The following is a 20,151-nucleotide window of genomic DNA, read 5'->3' as shown; positions in this document are numbered from 1 at the left end:
TTTAAAACAGTAGAGGATATCCTAGTAAAAATTATATCTTGTCTTAGCTTTACTTGTTTTAGGAAAGAAATTTAGCAATCTTTTATTTTCTGAATCAATCTACAGTTTAAAGATAGTCAAGGTAGTTACTTAAATTCAAAATTCTGAACTTAAATATTCTGAAGCAAATACTTAAGCCATGTAGTATTGCAGAAGTGCCTGTGAATATTTCAGGTTTATGGTAAGCCAATCTACTAAAGAGAAAAACATGACGTACAAATTGAAAGATTCTAAAATGGGTCAAAACCCATCTTAATCTCTTTCTTTTAATTTCTATATTACTGAATCCCAAATTAATAGCTGTCTCTTGGGTCAGTGCCAGTATTGTTGTTACGTAATAACATTACAGCATCCTGTCATTTTAAGGTCAGCGCAGGTTCTGTGTTTCTGTCTTGGCCTACTCAATTTAGGTTCATGCTGGCACTTCCAGGTTGATTATATCACCTTGCATTGAGAAAAGGCACAGGTTGATGTCAGTTAGTGGTTTTCTCTGTTCTATTTAAAATAGTTAGAAGTAATTTTGGGGAGGTTACTTACAGAATTCCATTTCAAAACCTCTTTGCTTTCCTGTAGTATGAATCAGCTTAATATCTGTTCCTGCCATTTAAGCAACGATAACAGAAGGTTACCATTGTTTTTGATGCGCACAAATTACACCTACTCCCAAGCACGTCAGTTTGAATTCTGCAGTGGAGAGCAGATAATGAATAATACACAAAATTCTTATGCTTGTAAAAGACAAGGAGAGAGGTGTGGTATCTGCCATTCTGACACTTAGTATTTATTTTATTCTATTATACTATTATAGTAGTAGAAATACTATTTAGTATACATCTTACTGTATATACTTTTGTATTAAAAGAGAGTAAATGAAGGTTTATTTTCACACTTCATTGTGGCGGGGTAACCATCTTCCTGTTTACTTTCTTAACCTCATCAGTACTTGAGGATTATATTTGCCATTGGACTTTTCCAGCATTTTCTTTATAAGACATCAAACTGCAGAAATGAGTCCTGTGTGTATTATTTGCTCTCAGGTTTGTTTTACGTTTCTCTCCGTGGAATTATTGTGTGGTAGTAGCTAAATGGTTACCTTATCTTACTTACCCGCTTTCTCTGCTAATACTGCAACCTTTTAGCTGTCCTTTTCAATTCTCTATCATCAGTAGCTTTCAAATATTTATTATTATGTTCCTGTAAATGGTTGAATTTTACACTGAAATAGTTTTAGTTTTATGACAAAAGCACTTAGTTCAGAGGAGAACATTTGCAATAGAAGGTTAAATGTAACATATGTCTTCTGCACCTAAGGATATTTAAAAAGCTGTTAAATTGGCACCCCTGTGTGTGTAGTAATTGAAGGTCATTTTTTGTCACATTTCTCCCTTTAACTGACATTTTTTCTTTGGTTTTATTGGTTAATGTGGATAGCATGGCGTTGTTGTAATGTGCTTTATTTGTACAGCTTTATTAGGGTAGTTTTAATATAGATATCTTATAGACTAGATGGATGAAGAAATTCCAAAGCATTTAAGCTGCCTTTTCAATAAAATTCTGGGGCTCTGATTCCTGAGCTCAGCTAGCCAGGGGTGTTCAGAGAGGTTACTACCCCTGGCTGGCCCCCCTGTCCTTGTGCTGCAAGTTAATACCTTTTTTACCAAACGCAGCTGTATGGATGGTGTATCTGCACATTTCACAGTCACATATTAACAACAAACATCAGTTTCACTTTACATGAATTGAAGGCTGAAGGATTTTACTTCAAAATCCCTGTTGGCTTTAGCTACAGGAATAGTCTTTTAGCTTCCCTAGTGCAGTCCAGTAAGGCTCACTGCAATTGCATTGTAATTTGCCTGCTCCGATTGATGTAGTAATGGAATTCTTGTTTGCTTGTTTACAATAATCCTTAGAGGTCCTCCTCAATGTCAGTACTTCTACGTAGGTGAATAGGAAGCTTTACATTTTTCATCAAGTGTCACTTTTTTTTTATTTCTGCAGGCATGGTCACTGTCTTTCAGAAGTGTGAATAAGCGTTTTCCACCATGCCACATCCATGTTGTGGAAGTTCTTGTTTCATTTCTAAAGGCCTAGATACAAGCTCTTGTCACACTTAAAGCGTGTCACACCTTTATGAACAAGTTTTGCAGAGGTGTTAGCAGAACTATTGCAATTGCTTTTGTCTGTAGCGAGGCTCAGCTCAGAACGTCTAGTAGGACACAGCAATGATGCTGTGCCTGCTGAAAGCTAAAAATACAAGAGCCACAGCTGTTTTTGCAGCATCCTTTTCCATAAGTCCTTCAGGTGTGTGAGGGGCCCTGCATTCATGGTTGTTCTTCTGATGCAAACTAATGAAGCTTTTTTTCCCCTCTCCTTCCTTCCAAACAAATTTTATAAAGTACAGTGCACAGCTGTTAGTGCTTAATAAAAAAGAGGACCTTGTAAATGGAACTGGTATTGCATACATTTGATAGAATTATTAGTACTTTAAAAAGAGAAAATAATTGATAAAACACCTCCCTTCCATTGGGAAAGTACTTGCACAAGTGCCTTTTAAAAAGATTTTGTGCTAGGAGCTGTGTTATGAGAGGATAACTAATATATGGACATAAATGGTAACATATATGGACATAAATGGTAACATATATGGACACAAGGGACTGGCATGCTTCAAATTATGTGGCTGTTAAGGATGCATTGCATTACTGCAGTGTGTAGTGTTTCAACTGTTCCTTCCTTGCAAAGTGCTAATAATTAAGTGACATGAGTTGGTCTGCAGTGCCTCCAGTGTTGCCACTGTAGGGCTGCATTGGAATTAGACAGACAACACAACATTCCTTACAGTTCTGAATCTGAAGACAGCCAAGGACTTGAAACAATGTTGGATGCAGGTGCAGTTAAAAAGAAGAGCAAGCAGAAATGATCCTCCATCCATGCTTCTGCCTTCTCTCCTTCTCTTCACCCATTTCTTTCTCCTTCTCTGTCTCCCCCCCCCCGCCCCCCGTGTCTCTTCTCCTCCCCGCCCCTCTTTTCAGTATATTTGTTTTGCTTAAATAAAAAAGGGAAAAAGAGGTTGAGGGTTTTTTCCTAATTATTTTAGAACATTGCTATTCTTTGTCTTTGGATTATTTAAACTCAAATTTCCTTTAGCTTGTTCTCTCTTCTGTTAAGGACATACAATCATTTTTTTTTGCATAGGAGGGCAACGTTTTCTAATGCCTAGAGAAAAGGGATTGGATGCAGAGTTTTATTTTATGACACTCATCCAAAATGACTGACTAATTTTAGATGTTTACGTGTAACATCCCTTCACCTTCTGCTTCTTGGGGTCAAAAGCATATGTCTCTTATTTTTATCAAAAGCTAGATGAATAGTGCCTAGCTGCTTACATCTCAGTAAGTTTCCCCAACACATAAGCATTGTTGGATAATTTAATAATGTTTTACTTTTTCAAAGTCTCCAAGCATCTTTTTTAAAATAACTTTCATACATGTTTGTCTTGATCACTATCTATGTATGTTTTTCTATTTTACCTTTTTTTTCCAGGCTTATACACCTCTTCTAGTAGCTTTATAAATACTTGGTGTTTGTTGGGTGTTCTGACATGTTTAGGATTGGTACTTGGATGATGGATGTAATCAAAAAATAAATTTTAATTGTAATTTCTATAATTTGAATGCAGTCAGAAGGTACTGTTTGCTGCATATTCTAGTTTTCCTTATGTTTTACTTGGTTTTTTGCTTCATTTTAAAGCATACTTTATCTTTTCATTTTTGCCAGATTTATTATTCTCCTTAAATTCTTCATTTAATTTCTTGCATCTGAGCTCAACCAGATTGGATTCTATTGTCTTTTTTGACACTACAGTGTATTGGAATGAATATAGCTATCCCACTTGTCTTCTTGATTTAGACAAGATCTAAATTAACAAGTCACATTTCATTTCGAAAACATATGTTTGCAATTCTTCAGTCTTACTCGGCATATTTCCCACTTTAGTGAAGATGGAAAAGGTCTTTGTTTCTTTCTTTAAAAGACTCTTCTTCCTTTTCTCCTCTTGTCTGAAGCAATTATTCCTATAGTAGTAGATACTTTCTTTTTCATCCTTTGATGTTTTACTTCTAAGTTTAGTCTGGTTATTTTTTAAATTACTTCCACCATCTGTCTTCAGAATCTGTCTTTTCATTTTGTATTTGAGGACAAACTATTTATGTTATGTCAATGATCAGTTGGGAATGACAGGAGTTTTTCTTATAAGGATTGATAACTTCATAATCAGGGCTAAATAAAATTTAGCTGTATTCTGGGTCACATTATACTTTACTGTGAAAAGACGAGACCTATGGAAGAGAGATTATATAGAGTGAACATTAGCACTCAAGTTGTATTACATTAGAATTGCTGTGAGAGACATAGTGTAAGCTGGTATCTTTCAATGTCACCTACCTAAAACATGAAGTTGGTGTGGCTGAGTTTGTTATTCTGGGAGCAGCTCTTAAGTCAGGTTCAAGTATTGTTGTCTACTGTATTCTTTTGTGTTGGATGTATCTGTCTTATCATTCATGTACTTCTCAGCTTTACTACAACTGTTTTGTGGTCACAACAGCAAAAAGGTCCTGATAGTTGCATCTTATCAGAAGCAATTTTCTTATACTCCTGTTTACCTACTTTAAACTCAGAACCTCTTTCATTGTTGGCTTTAAATGTGTGGAAACTGTTTTAAGAAAGGATAGACTTTTCTTCAAAGTCATAGCACCATGTGTAAATGTGTGCATGTATTTTTGTGTTTGAGATGAGCCTCTAAGTGTTCCTTATCTTCAGGCAATGAAACAGTTGCTATCCGTTTTTTCCTCTGTGTTTTTTGGCAAGCCCTGTCTGTTTTTTTAAATGTTCTGTAGCTTCCAACTGCATTACTTCTTCCACATTCCTACCATCTGTGTCCTCAAGACCTGAAGTCATAACGTTTTGTATTAAACTTGGTGATTACCAACTCCTTTGCTATTCATTCCACTCCCTTTTTTTGCTCCTCTGCAATATTATACTGTGCCTTTCTCTGCACATGTTTCTCTTTCCTTTTTTTATGTATACCAAAACCATTGGTGAAAATTTGCTGCTTTTGAGAAAAGACAGGCAGAGAAGACAAGAGGAGTGGTTGCCCTCAAGGGGAGCAGCCTATGTGTATGGACCTCTTCTATAGGGTGGATTACAGTCTGGTTCAGATCTCAGAGGTCAAGGTCAGAGGAGAGGCAAGTGGCATAACAGCATTGTGATGGGAGTTTGCTAGACCATCAGATCTAACTCAGCACTGGTAAGGCCGCACCCAGAGTACTTTGTCCAGTTCTGGGCTCCCCAGTAGACAGCAATGGAGCTACTGGAGACTCCAGTGAAGGGCCACTGAGAGGATAAAGGACTGGAGCATCTCTCATATGACGAAAGGCCTTTGAGAGCTGGGACTTAGCCTAGAGAAGAGAAAGATTGGGGGAATCTTACCAATGTGTATTAATACCTGAAGTAAGGGTGTGACAGGACCAGAGGCAGTGGGCACAAACCAAAAGACAGGAGGTTCCATATGAACATAAGGTAAAACTTTTTAGTGAGGGCACAGATTGCCTAGAGAGGTTGTGGATTCTCTGTCCTTGGAGGTATTCAAAAGCCATCTGGACGTGGTCTTGGGTAACTGGCTGTAGGTGACCCTGCTTGAGTAGGGGACTTGGACAAGATGACCACCTCCAGAGGTCCCTTCTAACCTCAACTATTCTTTGATAGGGTGAGGAAGTGGGTAAACTATTCTTTAAATAATTTGAGGAAGTCTGCATCACAGATGTGGTTCTTACAGGGACTTCACCCTCCCTGTTATCACTAGAAGGGCAACACAATGGAATACAAACAGGGAGGTTTCTGGAGAGGTAATGGAATAGGCAACTGGAGATGATGCACAAGTGGATCTGCTGTTCAATAGCATAGAAAAGCTGGTTGGGTGTGTAATAATAAATGACCATGCTAGCTGTAGCTATAGTGCCTGTGGAGTTCAAGATCCTATGGGGAGCAAAGAATAAGTAGTAGTAGACTGAACAAAGAAAATTTGGGACCACTGCTGAATGAGGTGTGTGATTTAATGACTATGGACATATACACAGCTGACATAATGTCTTTGCCTCCATTTTCACCAACAAGATCTGAGCTTTGTAAAAGCGAGGAGAACTGCCAGCAGTAGATAAGGACCAAGTCAGATCACTTGCGAGAACCTGACTTATAGAAATCCATGAGGCGCAACAAGACTGCATCCGAGGGTGCTGAGAGAGCTGCATAATGTCTTTGCAAGGACACTTTGTATCTGTCATCTTTGAAAGGTCCTGGAGATCAGGGAAGGTCCCCAGTGACCGGAGAAAGGAAATGTTACACCCATCTTCAAAAAAGGCCAAAAGAACCCTGGGGTCTTGGTAAGCAGTGAGTTAAATAAGAGCCAGCATTGCACCCTGGCAGGAAGGAAGGCTTGACCACAGCAGGTCAAGAGAAGTGATCACTGAAACCCTTTCTTTCAAGATAGACATTTGACATATTGGAGCAAGTCCAGTGGAGGGCTACCAAGATGGTTACAGGGCTGTAGCACAGGAGAGGTGGGTTTGTTCACACAGAAGAGGAGGCTGCGAGGGGATCTTATGGCAGTTTGCAACTAGCTAATGGCAGGTTGTAGAGAAGACAGAGCTCTTCTTGGATGCACACAGTAATAGCATTAGAGGCAATGGAAACAAGCTGAAACATGGGAAATTCCAATTTGATTATCAGGAAAAATATTTTCACAGCAAGAGTGGTTAAGCTCTGGCAGAGGTTGTCCAGAGAGGCTGCGGAAGCTCGCTTCTCAGAGATACTCTGAGTTCAAGTGGGCAAGGCCCTAAACAGCTGCTCAAATTGGACCACGTGGATGGCACCACATGGCTGCTCACTCACCCCTCCCCCCTGGTGGGGGGATGGGGAGGAGAATCAGAAGAAAAAGGTAAAACTCATGGGTTGGGATAAGGACAGTTTACTAGGATAGCAAAGGAAGAGGAAAATAACAACAACAATACTTAGAATATTTCAGGAGGATCTGCTCCATGATGGCTGGATGGTCAAACTCAAAGAGTTGCAGTCAACACCTTGATGTCGAAGTAGAGATCAGTGATGAGTGGCCTTCCTCAGGGATCGGTATTGGGACTGGCACTGTTTAACATCTTTGTTGGTGACATGGACAATGGGATCAAGTGCACCCTCAGCAAGTTTGTTGACCACACCAAGCTGTATGGTGGGTGGTTGACATACTGGAGGGAAGGGATGCTATCCAGGGGGACCTTGACAGGCTTGAGAGGTGGGCCTGTGCGAACCACATGAAGTTCAGCAAGGCCAAGTGCAAGGTCCTGCACATGGATCAGGGCAATCCCAAGCACAACTACAGGCTGGCAACCTGGTCTAGTGGAGGGTGTCCCTGCTCGTGGCAGGGGGGTTTGGAACTAGATGATCTTTAAGGTCCCTTCCAACCGAAACCACTCTAAGATTCTCTGTATGATTCTGTAGGTGATATCTACTGCTTTTTCCTCAGACCTATCAGAGAAAGCATTTATGTTGATGCCATGATTTCTTCTTGAGAGCTCCATCCTGGTTGGTGCTCATTTCTTTGTAATCTTCTGGTTTCTTTGTTGCATTATTTGCATTATTTCCCCCCCCCCCGCCTTTTTTTTTTTCCCTCTAGTATTTGAAATCTACGTTCTGTATGTGTGAAAATGTGGAGAAGTACAAACACAGCATGTTAGCTGTTCAGTAACAGGCTAGCTCTTTAATGTGATTTAAGATCATTTGTTAATGTTCTTGTTTTCCTTTGTTAGTATATCTCATTTTTTGCCTGGCCTCTGATTTTTATCCCCATCTGAAGTGTATTATTATAGTTTAATAACACAGCCAGGTTAGTACTTTCAATATGATTCTTTCTGGTTTTGGAGACTAATGAAAAGCTTGTGCTTTAAGCTGATAGGTTCCTGTCTCTTTTTTTTTTTCCTTTTTTTCCCCTACACTGACATAATTTGCAAGGGTGTACTTTGACCTAGCATCATTTCTGTAAAGAATTTAGAGAATTCTTCATTTCTTTAATCAAGCTTGTACAGCTACTAATCTAATAATTGATTGAAGTCCAGTGTTTTTATTTTGCTGTTCACTGTGTGGCAGCTTGTGTTCAAGATGGTTTTGTTTTGCTGTTCTCAACTTTCTTGTTGGGGCCCCTCACACAGTTTTTTTTCAGGGCCTGGCACTGCCACAGGTTTATCCCCATATAGTTCCTTTTTCTGGATTTCCAAACTCTGTTTCCCTGCCAGTTCTGAGGGAAATACAAATTATCAATCACCCCTACAGGTACTTCTTGTGGACTCTTGAGCTTTGTCTTTTTGTGACTGTTTCCCTTACCATGTGAGGTTTGCCCACAAGTTCAGAGGTAATCCAGTACTGAGGAGTTCTATAGTAAGGCAGTCTAAGCTAGACATTGAAGCTGAATGGTGGCAGTGGTAGAAAAGCATACACCATTTCGCACTGGAAATAATGATGTGGGTTATTCCATTGCTTGTTTCTAAATCAGATTTGAAAAGAAGATATGGTCATTATTATGGACAGCTCAGTAGAATGATCCATTAATTCAACCTTTAAGCAACAACAAGGAGAAAATACCTTTTCATTAAATAAATAGTATTAAGTCTTCATCTTGATTATTAAGCATGGCCAGTTCACTTCAGAAACTGTGGAAAGAATCCAGAGAAGGGCACCAAAATTTACATGAGCCATTAAAAAAAATCTAAAGAAAAATTACTGGATTTGGGCTTTTTAATCTACCAGAATCAAATTAAATGTGAAGAGCGGCAACTTTAATAACAATCAAGTGCTGCATTTCATACAATAGGCAACTAACCCATGAAACTCTTTTGCATACTAGAAGTTAGAGCATTGATTGCTGGCAGAGTTTAACAGATATAAATAGAAGATGGGGAATGCATATACATGAGTAGTAGCCACAGTTATATCAAATGGATTTAAATATTTATGATAAATAAAAATCCCCTTGTTTAGTCTTATGCCAGGTGAGCTAAATAGAAATAGAAATCTCTTTGACAGCTTTCCTAGTAATAGGCTACCATATGATCTTTCACAAGCTTTATCTACGTGATCTATTCCTTGCAATTATCGAGGGTTAGTTCAACCTCTGATTTTATCTGATACTGTTACCATATGGTACCACTCACATATTACTGACTGCTGAAAAATATAGTATCTGTGCTTAACATTGAGTTGTGTAGCAGAAACACTATCATCAGAAATGCAGCCATTGTTTAGCAGAACTTACAGATTTTTGTGACAACTACAGCTGCTTTTCCTTTTCTTACCCAAGCACATTCACATGCATTCTCTATTATAGACTTGCCAACTGTTAGAGCATCCTTTTAGTTTGGTCCCATTTATCACAATCTCTTTGAATGGTAGTTGTATAAGTGGAAAAATTACTTTTAGATAGGTAATGGCATACTTGAACAGTCAGCAGTATTCTATAGGAAGCGGAGAAACTTCCTCAATTATTTTCAAACTAGAAATACATGCAAGTGTACTTAAAAGTATTTTTGAGATGGATAAAAGTTAAGTTTTATAATTGCCAACTATTACTTGACAGGGAGAGCACTACTTGTGGAGAACTCCTTGACATAATTGGTTCCCAGATTGTTAGCCAAAGTTATGAACAGGACAATCATTGTTTTGCATTATTATATAGAATTTGGGCTTATATAAGTGCAAGGAGATCTTGTTAGTTTCTGAAGAATGTGTCAGTCAGAAATTAAACAGTCCAGAGACTGACAAGAGCACATATAGTAATAAGTTCTGTTCCCCTTCTTAGTGCCTTGTCCATTTTGCAATGGTAACTTTTTTTTTTTTCTAGAAAATGTTGCTATGAACAAAGCATATGTCCTTCTAATACTACTCTCTGCAGCCATTCTGTATTTCCCAGCGATAATTTCTGGCTCTTGGGCTTAATGAAAAGTCTGTTCTACAGAGATGCCCCTCTCAGCCTCAAGAACAGAAAGTATCTAACTTTGCTTTTAATATACCTCAAGCTATCAACTGCTAGCAAAGGAGTTGTTGATGAGGGAGTAAGGCTCTTTCCAGCCATCATGAAGCATAAGTGTGGTGGTTGATATGATGAGTTTGTGTTTGAGAAAGATGGTTCCAAAAACTGAGAGACTGCATCCGCAGTACAAGCTGAGCCAGAAGACAGTGCAATGCTCCATGCTATGACATCCATTTAAGATACTTTGGAACTAACTGCAATCTAAGATATAAATCTCATGCAGGCAAAGCTAAGCCATTATCTTATGAAATCACAGTGTTTCTGAAGGCCATTCTGTCCAAATGAGTGGTTGGTTTAGATATGAATCATGAGCTGTGGTCAGTTACATTAGATTGCATAGAGCGACTCCATTGGAAGGGCATTAAGAGGCTAGAGGCCTTGAAGAAAGAATGCAAGGACTGACTTAAACACCTTTCTTTAAAAAAAGAAGCTTTGCAATTGGTCAGAAGAGAAATGCATGCAAGAGCACTTTTAGTTTTCTTTTTAATGATGATGTAATAGATGGCAATTTGATATACTGTCCTTTAGCTTTGTAAGCTGTTAAACACTCTGTTACTAATTTTTTTTTTAAACTTCTTTAGCATCTTTTATATCTTGACATAGAAAACATGCAAAGAAAGGACAATTTATCTAGTCTTCTCTACACTAAGGCAGAATCAACAATGCCTTTTTTTCTTTATAGATATTGCCTAAAAGCTTTTTGGGATGTTCAGTGGTGGAGAATTCACAGCCTCTCCAAATAAATCTAGTGTTTCATTGTTTTGACTGTTAGAACATTTTCTGTTCAGTGTCTAATCTGAATCTCTCTTGCTGCAATTCTATTATTCTTTGTTCAGTTCAGCATCTGTATGGAGAGCATGGAGATTACTGTGTTCATTTTGCCATAGCCTTCAAACATGAAGGCGGTAACCCATTCCCCATCTCCCTGTTTCTTTTTCTTGAGAAGCAGGCCTTATTAATGCAGTCTTGCTAGATCTAGAACCTTAAATCTGTGCTCAGCCTCATTTCTCTCCTTTGAACTCTGTACCAGTTCTGAGTTGCAACAATCAAAACTGAACGTATTACTCCAGCTCAAGTGATAAGTAACACCAAGGAGAGAAGAACAGATTTCTGTGGTTTTACACAGTACTCCCACTTATAACTTCCAATGTTGTGCTCACCTTTGCAATTTTATAGCAAGGTTGACTTATATTCAGTTTGTGATCAGCCCATGTGCTCATAAGCCACAAATAGTTTTCTACAGATGCACTGTATAGCCACTTAGTTTCTTCATTGTGTATTTCTCTAGTTATGTATTACTACAAGAGTCTGAAACTTTGCATTTGCCACAATTGCAAAGCCCTACTTGTCCCTATTGTTTCCAAAGTAATTCTCAAATCCATCAAGAGAATTCTAAATTTCAGTTGTAGATCTCAGTGTACTCAGTCCCCCTGTGACTGATGTTATTTGCAAATTCCTTCCATTTTTTTTATTATGCCCCTGAAATACAGCCTTCCATTTGATAATAAATAAACAGTAGTTCCCAAAGTAAAGACTTCTGTGCAGTTCTGTAGCCACCTAATTACAATTTATATATCCTAGCTCGCTTGAGAAAATGTCATGTGACATGGCATTGTTAAAATCAAGATATAATACTTTTGCTGATTCTCTTCTATGACAAGGGCTTTTATGCTGTCGGAAAGAAAAAAGACTGACTTGACATGACCTATTCTTGACAAATCCGTGTTGGCTGTTGCTCAACTCCTTGTTAACTTCCAGGCAGTTGTGTATAGCGTGATATCTTGTGCTTTAATCATTGCACATATTCTCCAGAGCTTGAAGACAGAGGGAGCAAGCAAGATATTTAAACCTAGGCTTCTTGTGTCAATTGAGATGCGTTGTGGTATGTAGTCCAGTACTCAGCTGCTTCTTCAGAAGTTTATAGGTCCCCTGTAGGTTCTGGGTTGCATCTGCCTAGAATGTTTCCATATGATTATCTTAGGACACCCTAGGGCATCTCAAAAAAAAATCAGTTGTCTGTGTATAGGCCATAGAGTTCTTCTGAAGCAGGCTGAGTCTGTAAGTCCTTAGCTGTGCTTATCCCCTTCTTTAGACACTGGTGATACGTATGTGCTGTATACATATAGCTAACATGTATAATTTTGTGGTTATCCTCTTCACTGCTCTGAAATCTATCTTTTAATAGTTCTGAAATAGATTCATAACTGGGAATTTAACTAGGCTAGTCTATGAAGCCCAGATTATTTGAATGCGTTTAACTAATATTTATTCAGCGCCTTGCTTGTTCAAGTGTGAGATCTTACCCTTTTGCTGCTGGTATGGATTGTATTAAGCACCTGAATGGAGCAGATTTGTGGTGAAGATGGATGCAAAAAAGGCAGTATGAGCATTAGCTTTGCTCTGTATCCCTCTAGCTTTTCCCCTGTGTTGCACAGTGGACTAACATTTTCTTTCATCATCTTCTTGCTCCTAATGTACTTATGGAATTATTTCTTCCAGAGTTAGATGTATCCCTTGCCAACTGTGTCTAATTTTGGCCCATTATACCATGTTCTGCTGTGGTATTCTTGCTTAGTAAGTCGACCTCATTTCCATTCCCTACATGCTGTGAGATCAACAGTGAGGTCCTAACTAAGACAATGTGGTCTCATTGTACAATCCCCGTTATTTCTTTGCAGGAGGCTTTGCACTCCTGTGGTCAGTATTGTTTATTTAAAGAACTGTGAGGTTTCTTTAACCCCTTTTTCACTAGCACTGCATTCTTGAGGATTCTCCCAAACTGTTTTTGAAAACAAAGCTTATGAAAGTATGCCTACTTGAAACACATTATTTTTTTAATTCTGTCATCATTTCTTCTTTCTCCTTTTTTGCCAAAGAAGCTTTAGTCTTTTATATTACTATCAGTCATATGAATTATCAGATCTCCATTTTGCCAATTAAGTCAAAATGTTGATTGTCAACTAAATCTTCCAACTCCTCCTACGTACCATTTGTAGTTCTTGCATTAGTGTTCAACCATCAAAGACTGAGATAAATGTACCACTGTCATCCTTCTTTAACCCCTCCATTTATAAATGAACTTTTTTTGGCAGTGGTCCACAGAACAATATTTTATTTTGTTTGATTTGCCCATACTATTGGACCGCATATATAAATACAGCATTCAAATTTTGGAGAAATTAGCAAGTTTGTCTTTACAGCATGTTCCTTTCCTCTGTGAGGGCTGTTTTCCATCTTTGCTCACCTATTGCTCTCTAAACTTGCTTGGGGTATCACCCTGTTGGTGAAGATGTCAAAGCCGTTCTGCCTATAGCACCTATTAAACCACAACTTAATTACCAGTATATGTCTATTACTGCTGATAAACACATCAACGGATCCCTAGGCTCCATGATGAGTCCTGCAGCCTCCTTGTCACTTCTGATCCATTCAGTCTCATTTCTGGCTGTATTCTTAGAGTGAAGGTAAATGGATATCAAAGTTTAATAACCGGTGAAATGGGTAGAGTTTGCAGGCATCATATCTACCAAGACCTTCATGAGGTTCATCAGATGGTCTGTGTTGTCCTCATTCCCCTTCGTTCCTCACTTGGAATCCCCTTTGGAAGTGGTGAATCTCTTGGACACTGGGAGCACTGGCTTGTCTTAATCCGTTCTTGGGATTGGTTCCTCTTTTTCCAGAACAGGTTCTAGTTTTGGGATTACCTTTCTCTGTATATAAAGATCATATGAATATTTGGAGGGTTTAGCACAGAGAGAGTTTTTTATTCTCTGATGATGTGCTTGGTTGCATTGTGCTGTTCTATCTGAATTTCAAACTTATCAGTCACACATGTAAACTAGTTACTGGTGCCTGAGACTGCCTATTTAAAATTTACATGTACTCATTTTAAACATACTGTTTAAGAGGAATAGGAATGTAGCCTTTCGTGTCCAGTGCTGCAGATGTGGGTTTACAGTCTGCTGTGTCAGGGCTCAGGAGCATGTTTGGGACTGCTTATACCAGGAACATTTTGTCCAAATGTTTCTGCAGAGCTTGTATCTAGTTCTGCTCTGTGTGACAAAAGGTGTCTTCAGTAGTTAATGAAAAGGTAGGTGGCCTTTAGAAATGCGTTGCTTCATCTTTTATGTTGTGCTTTATAAGTATTAACAGGAATTGACATGGTCAGTGCTTTTCTTGTTATGCTTTTCTGTTGTTGCAGTGTGTTACCTCTTTGTAGCTTTCCTGTATCCAATCTCTGAGCTGTTTGGCACAGAGGAGGATAGGATTCACCTCCAAATGAAGACATCTAGATTTGTATGTCTGCAAGCGTGCTAAGTGTCTAAATGCCATTACAGACAATGCAGATTGAGTCAATACATGAACAAAGAGCCTGAAGAGCTATTTGTCTTACTGTAAAGCAGATGCGGACTTATTGGTCAGCTGAATAGTCCTCTAGGCTCCATTGACTGCATTGGCTAGACATCCATTGACTGTAATAGGAGAGTGGAAACCTAGGCCATGTCTAGACATTCACATTAGTTGTTTTAATCCCAACCTGAATTCCAGCCAGGAATGTCACCACCCTCCATTACTGTATTGGGTCTGGCTGGGACGGAGTTAATTCTCCCCAGAGCAGCCCTCGCAGTGCTGTGCTGTGTATCGGTACCAGCCAGGAGTTGGTAACACCCTGGTGTTGTGGCTGCTGCTGAGCAGTGCTGGCACAGCACCCAGGCTGTCTCTCTCCAACATTCCCCCTCAGCAGCAGGCGGGGCCTGGGCAAGATCTTGGGAGGGGACACAGCCGGGACAGCTGACCCCAACTCACCAAAGGGTAGTTCCATACCATAGGATGTCTGCTCAGCAAATGTAGTTAAAAGTCTGATCTTCTCTATACTTTCTTTACTGTTAGTGGAAACAGAGGAGCTCTTCCAGAGTAATGATACAGAGTACCTAAATTAAGTGATTATTTTGTGTACTTGGACTGAAACAGTTCTGTTTCTTGGAGAGAGTTCCCCTTAATAATAAAGATTTTGGTGGTAAAATACAGATACTGGTCTTCTCTGTCACTGTGAACTTTTGCTCTTTGATCATCAAGAGTAAAATGAGCCAGGCATGTTGTTTATCCAATTCTCCAAACTGTTTGCCTTCAGAAAGTCAGTCACTACGGTTGCCACATCTTCAGATGCTACATTTGCACTCTACATTCGTCACAGGTCAGTTTGATGCTGGTGCCCAGTACTGGAGAATCACATTTGATCCATGTTACAAAACAGCAGTGGTTTCTCTCCACATAAATAAATAAAATGTAATTTTTCCTCTGTGTGATATAAATGCTGCTAAATTTTTCATTTTTAATATTTTAGAGGCTTTAATGCAAAAGCATCAAAATGCATTTTCTCATACCTTCCATCTTTTGCACGTAATTCCTTTTACATGCCTTTGGGAAAGTCTGTGAATTATAGGACTGTTCTTCCCCCAAGATAAAATAATATAAAGGTACAAAAGAGGGTTAGTAGCAGTTTGTAGAAAGTGTATAATTACTTGAGTGATACTGAACACTTAATTTGGATGAATCTTCACTTCTTTTGCTGATTTTTTGTTTGGTTTTGTATTTTGAGGTATTATGGTCAAATGGTGTGATGTTCACACATAAGCTTTCATATAAGAAATATGTTATACTTCACAGGAACTATATATAGTGGATAATTAGCAGTTTTATAAATACATTGGGAGAATTTTGAATCATTTGAAAGAGACATAAAAATAATAGATTTGCTAATTCCTTGTCTTCAAACATTCCAGCCAAGATCAGAATACCTACTGGTGGTACACACCTGTGCAGTACTTGCTGTATCCCTACCAAACCACCAGTGTGCATTTTCAGGTTGAGCTACAAAAATAATCCCTGCGTTCTTGTCAGAAGAGAAGTTTCAGTGGAACTTGAAGGAAAATAATTGAAGTAGTTGTTCATAGAAACATTACTCATTTCCTTTTGATAAGAGTGTTTGACATTTGCTTTGTAATTCAAACAGATGTTGGGTTTTAGCAGATATGTTTTGGGGTTGGATGGTTTTTTATTAGCTTTCAATAAAAAGACGAACATTTAAAAGCCATTGTGAATTCTGCACACAAGTATTAATTAGAAAACATAATTCTACCATTGTGCTTAATCAGAAAAACAGAAATTTAAAGCTCAACAGAATAAAACATAAACTTTCCAAGAAATGTTTGTTGTTCTAGCTCATTACCACACTGTCTCTGTTGGACAGCATCTTTTAAATACCATAAAAATTAATAGTGTATTTAAGAACTGCTTTATTGGCATGTTTCTTCAAATTCTAATTTAGACCTAGTGGTTAATTATGCTGTCTCTATCATCAGAGCATAGAGAAGTAAATACACCCTTTGGCTTCAAAATTTTCATTTTCTACTTTAACTTTTTGGCTTAGGTGAAAATGCGTTCTCTGGGTGAGGTAAGAAAAGATGATTTCAGTAGAGGTTGTTAGCTAATACTGTAGGAGGAAGACCTCTTAGTCCTTCCAAGTTTAACAGAGCAGAAAGAATGTCAGCCTAATTTCACATGACTAGGGTATTGAAAAAAGGACCCAAAACATATTTGTTAGTGTTGTTGTTTCTGATAGACTCTTCCTGGTAGACAGAAAGTGTTCCATTCCCTCTTTTCCAAAACAACTAGATGTAAAATTGCTCATTCTGTGACTGTTCTAACTTGCTCACACTTTTTTTCCCTCTGTAGAAATCTTTAAATGAATTAAAAATAGCTAAACAATTCTTGTTAGTTTAGTTTGGGTTGTTTTCCTCATTTGAGAGCGGATCTGCTTTCTCTTAGTACTTTTTTTGTCATACAACATTCTGAAAAATTCCGTCTCATTCACTTTAGCTCTTTGGCCATTATGAGTTCCTTTAGCTTTCGCCCCCCCCCCGCCCCATCCTTTTCTCTTTGAACTTTAACTAACTAAATAAATTCTTCCTGTTCCATTCCCAGCACAGGTTTTCTTTGATCTCAAATCTCTGAGCACATTTGGCAAAGTCACTGGGGCTGGCCAGCTCTTTATTTCCTGCATTTTTTCCATTGGTAACTCTTACCCTAACTTATGTGTACCAAGTCTAGGTAATGACAACTACTTTCATGCATTCCTCCACAGAGTTTTAGTCTGAAATGATTCTTTCATATCATGTTAAAATAGATCACTGGAAGCGTCTCCTCTAATTAATGAGTGTGTTTCCACCTTCTGTATCATTATATGCTCTTCTGTCTAGATTTCGGCTGTTCCAGCTACTTAAATCTTCCATGACTTATGTGGTCCCATGAACATAGGTCTCAGGAAAGCTCCTTCTCTGCCAGTCATCAAAGGCAATGACTATCATGAAGTCAGCAGTAACTTCTTGAGTTTGTTCTTCTTACTTTTCTTAACTTAAGCATCTTTAAAATCATATTTTCAATCTTGTGAACATAGTTCCCTAATACTTTTAAGCTGTAACAGTTAATATCTGAAGTGGTCAGTGCAGCCTGCATCTGTTTTCCAATGCGGTCCACCAATGATCTGTTGTTCCATTGGTGCTAGTTGACCTTTACTAATCTCTCTTCTTAGGTAACCCACTGCAATCTTCTGATTCTCCCTTTCTGCTATTCTTCTGTTGTGGGTTTGCTGGGGTTTTTTTATCCTTTCCTTTTTTCTTCTACAGGTACTTACTACTTAGCATTTCTCTGGTCCACAAGAAATAATGAACTTTACCTATGACCTTGCTAAAATTTGCTTTCTGTTCTGAAGTTCCAGCCTGTCCTTTTCTCTCAGGTAGTCTAGTTAACATTTGAATTTGGTTGGACATCTTTCTAGCATTTAGCTTGAGGTTTGCAGTTTCTTTTTCAAACCTTATAAGAAATTGTGCACCCAAAAACTTGGCATTTTTTTCCAAGTATATTAGCCAATAAAATAAACGACGCAGTAACTCTTCCTACAAAGCTTGCTTTTCTCATGTCCTTACAACAACAGGGTTACAACGAAGCTAATACTGTTCTTGTATTCAGATGGTAATCTAACTTGGCAGTCTTCATAACGCTCTTGATTTATGCAGCCTAGTGAAATAGCTCAATCACACTCGGCTACAGTTTCATATTATGTTTTATGCAATCTGGAAGTGGATGGCTGCTGAAAAGTGGCATTCTCTTTCCTCTTCTTGTGGTACGTTCCAGCTTTGCATGCGATCTAATGATCGTATGACCTTAGGATAAATTGAATCATCTTGCAGATTTAACAGAAAATTATTGTCCACAAATTATTACTTTCCTGTGAGATTTGTTGATCTGGCTAGTGATACGGCTACACTGTTTGCCATCAGCTAAGCAGTGAAGTTGCAGGAGGACCATGCCTTTCAGAGGTAGCCTGCAGTTAAATGAGGTTTAATATGATAATAACAATCCCACATCTGTATTATTCTTTCCTGCAAAACACTGTCAGGCTTTGGGATAAAATCTTGAATTCATGGAAGTTTGGAGTAGAATCTACATTGACATGACTGGGTGTTACTATTTCATCTCCTTTTGTGTTGAAGGTAGTTTCAGCACCTTTCTTTGGAGAACAAAGAATTGTTTATTTAGTAACTTGTGATTCTTTTCTTTATAACTCTTCATCTTACCTTTTTAGGAAATTGTGTAAGTGCTGTTTTCGACCGTCTACTGGTTTGTTTGTTCAGGCACAAGAGGCACTGGTATCTAAAAATCTCACTTTAATAATTCTGGAATTTAAATATTTCTGGAAAAGTTCATTTGTGCAGAAAGAAGATAATGTATCATACCAATTTGATTTATGCAATAAGTATATCTCTTTATGGCCTTTCTCTTGTCTCACTGATTTTATTTTCTTGCTGCTTCTGCTCCACGTTTCACTGTTTCTTTCCGGTTTTCCTCCAGTTTCAGCATTAGTCATAGCCTATCTGTAATTACTATGCATGTTTCACAACCCACACCATGAAAAGCATAGAGGCATTATATATCCACCCTACTTGAATGCAAATCCTATGACTTGTTGGCAAAACAATGCCATAGAACAGGAAATCACAGGCAGCAGTACTTTAGGTTCATATCCTGCTGAGGGACCCTGGTACCATGCTCATACTGTTTTCTTGCTGTAATCAAACGCCTTTAGCGCTGCCTGTTTTTCAGAGTCCATCCTTATCATTCTATTTCTCTTTTTACTACTTCACATCTTTCTGGTTTAGTCCTATGAGATTATTGTGGGACAGGATGTCAGCTAGGCAATGAGTAAATTAGCAAAAACTGTTCTGAAAGTAGGGCCAGTATTATCGGTGAAATGTAGAGCTCAGCAAGGGAGATACAGCTAAATATCATTTAATGTTTCTGACACGTCTGCTTCTTTCTGGCTCCAGTTTGAAACAAGCACTGAGAATTAGGGGATATTACAAAGCTAAAACGTGTTAATATGCTGGAAAATGTGCTGGGTTTTACTGCTAGATCACAAATGGTGTTGACAAACATTCATCTCTTAGTTACCTTAAAGGGTGTAAAATGAACTATAGTGAGAGTGTTTGTTCTAGCAACATTACTACTTCTGCTGTTTCCTCTCTTTCTCTCTGTATTTGCTAATTTGTTTTTAATGTCTGTTTATTTATTATGCTAGAGGTGATACCCACTGCTAATTTGTTTTATATAATTAGTTGTTTCAGTTATTCGAATTCTTTCAATAGTCAGGCATATCTTCACAACCTGAAAATAAGCATTAAGTTTTATGGCAAAAGAAAGCTCAATAGTTGGATTGCTTTTAAAAGTTATTGTAAAAAATACTGTGATTAAGACTTTTAATGATGTTCTATCATTGAATGTTTGACAGATGTAGAAAGTAAAAATAATGTTCTTCCACAGTTTTCACTGTTGATGCCTATAAAATTATTTGTATAGCTGGTTTTAGTGCAGAGTTTACACCCGTTATTTTGTTAAGGTTACTTGTCATCCAGTCTTCTGCCAGT

At 38.2% G+C, this 20,151-nt stretch overlaps 1 protein-coding gene across 2 annotated transcripts in view; it reads left to right on the top strand.

Annotated features, from left to right (window-relative positions):
* The window catches only part of ASXL3 (ASXL transcriptional regulator 3), a 76,131-nt gene that overhangs the window by 36,282 nt on the left and 19,698 nt on the right, over window positions 1–20,151 (top strand). The window lies entirely within an intron of this gene.

Source organism: Grus americana, chromosome 2 (assembly GCF_028858705.1).
Source record: "Grus americana isolate bGruAme1 chromosome 2, bGruAme1.mat, whole genome shotgun sequence".
NCBI lineage: Eukaryota > Metazoa > Chordata > Aves > Gruiformes > Gruidae > Grus > Grus americana.
The sequence above is the reverse complement of the archived record's forward strand: the minus strand, read 5'-3'. Positions and strand labels throughout refer to the sequence as shown.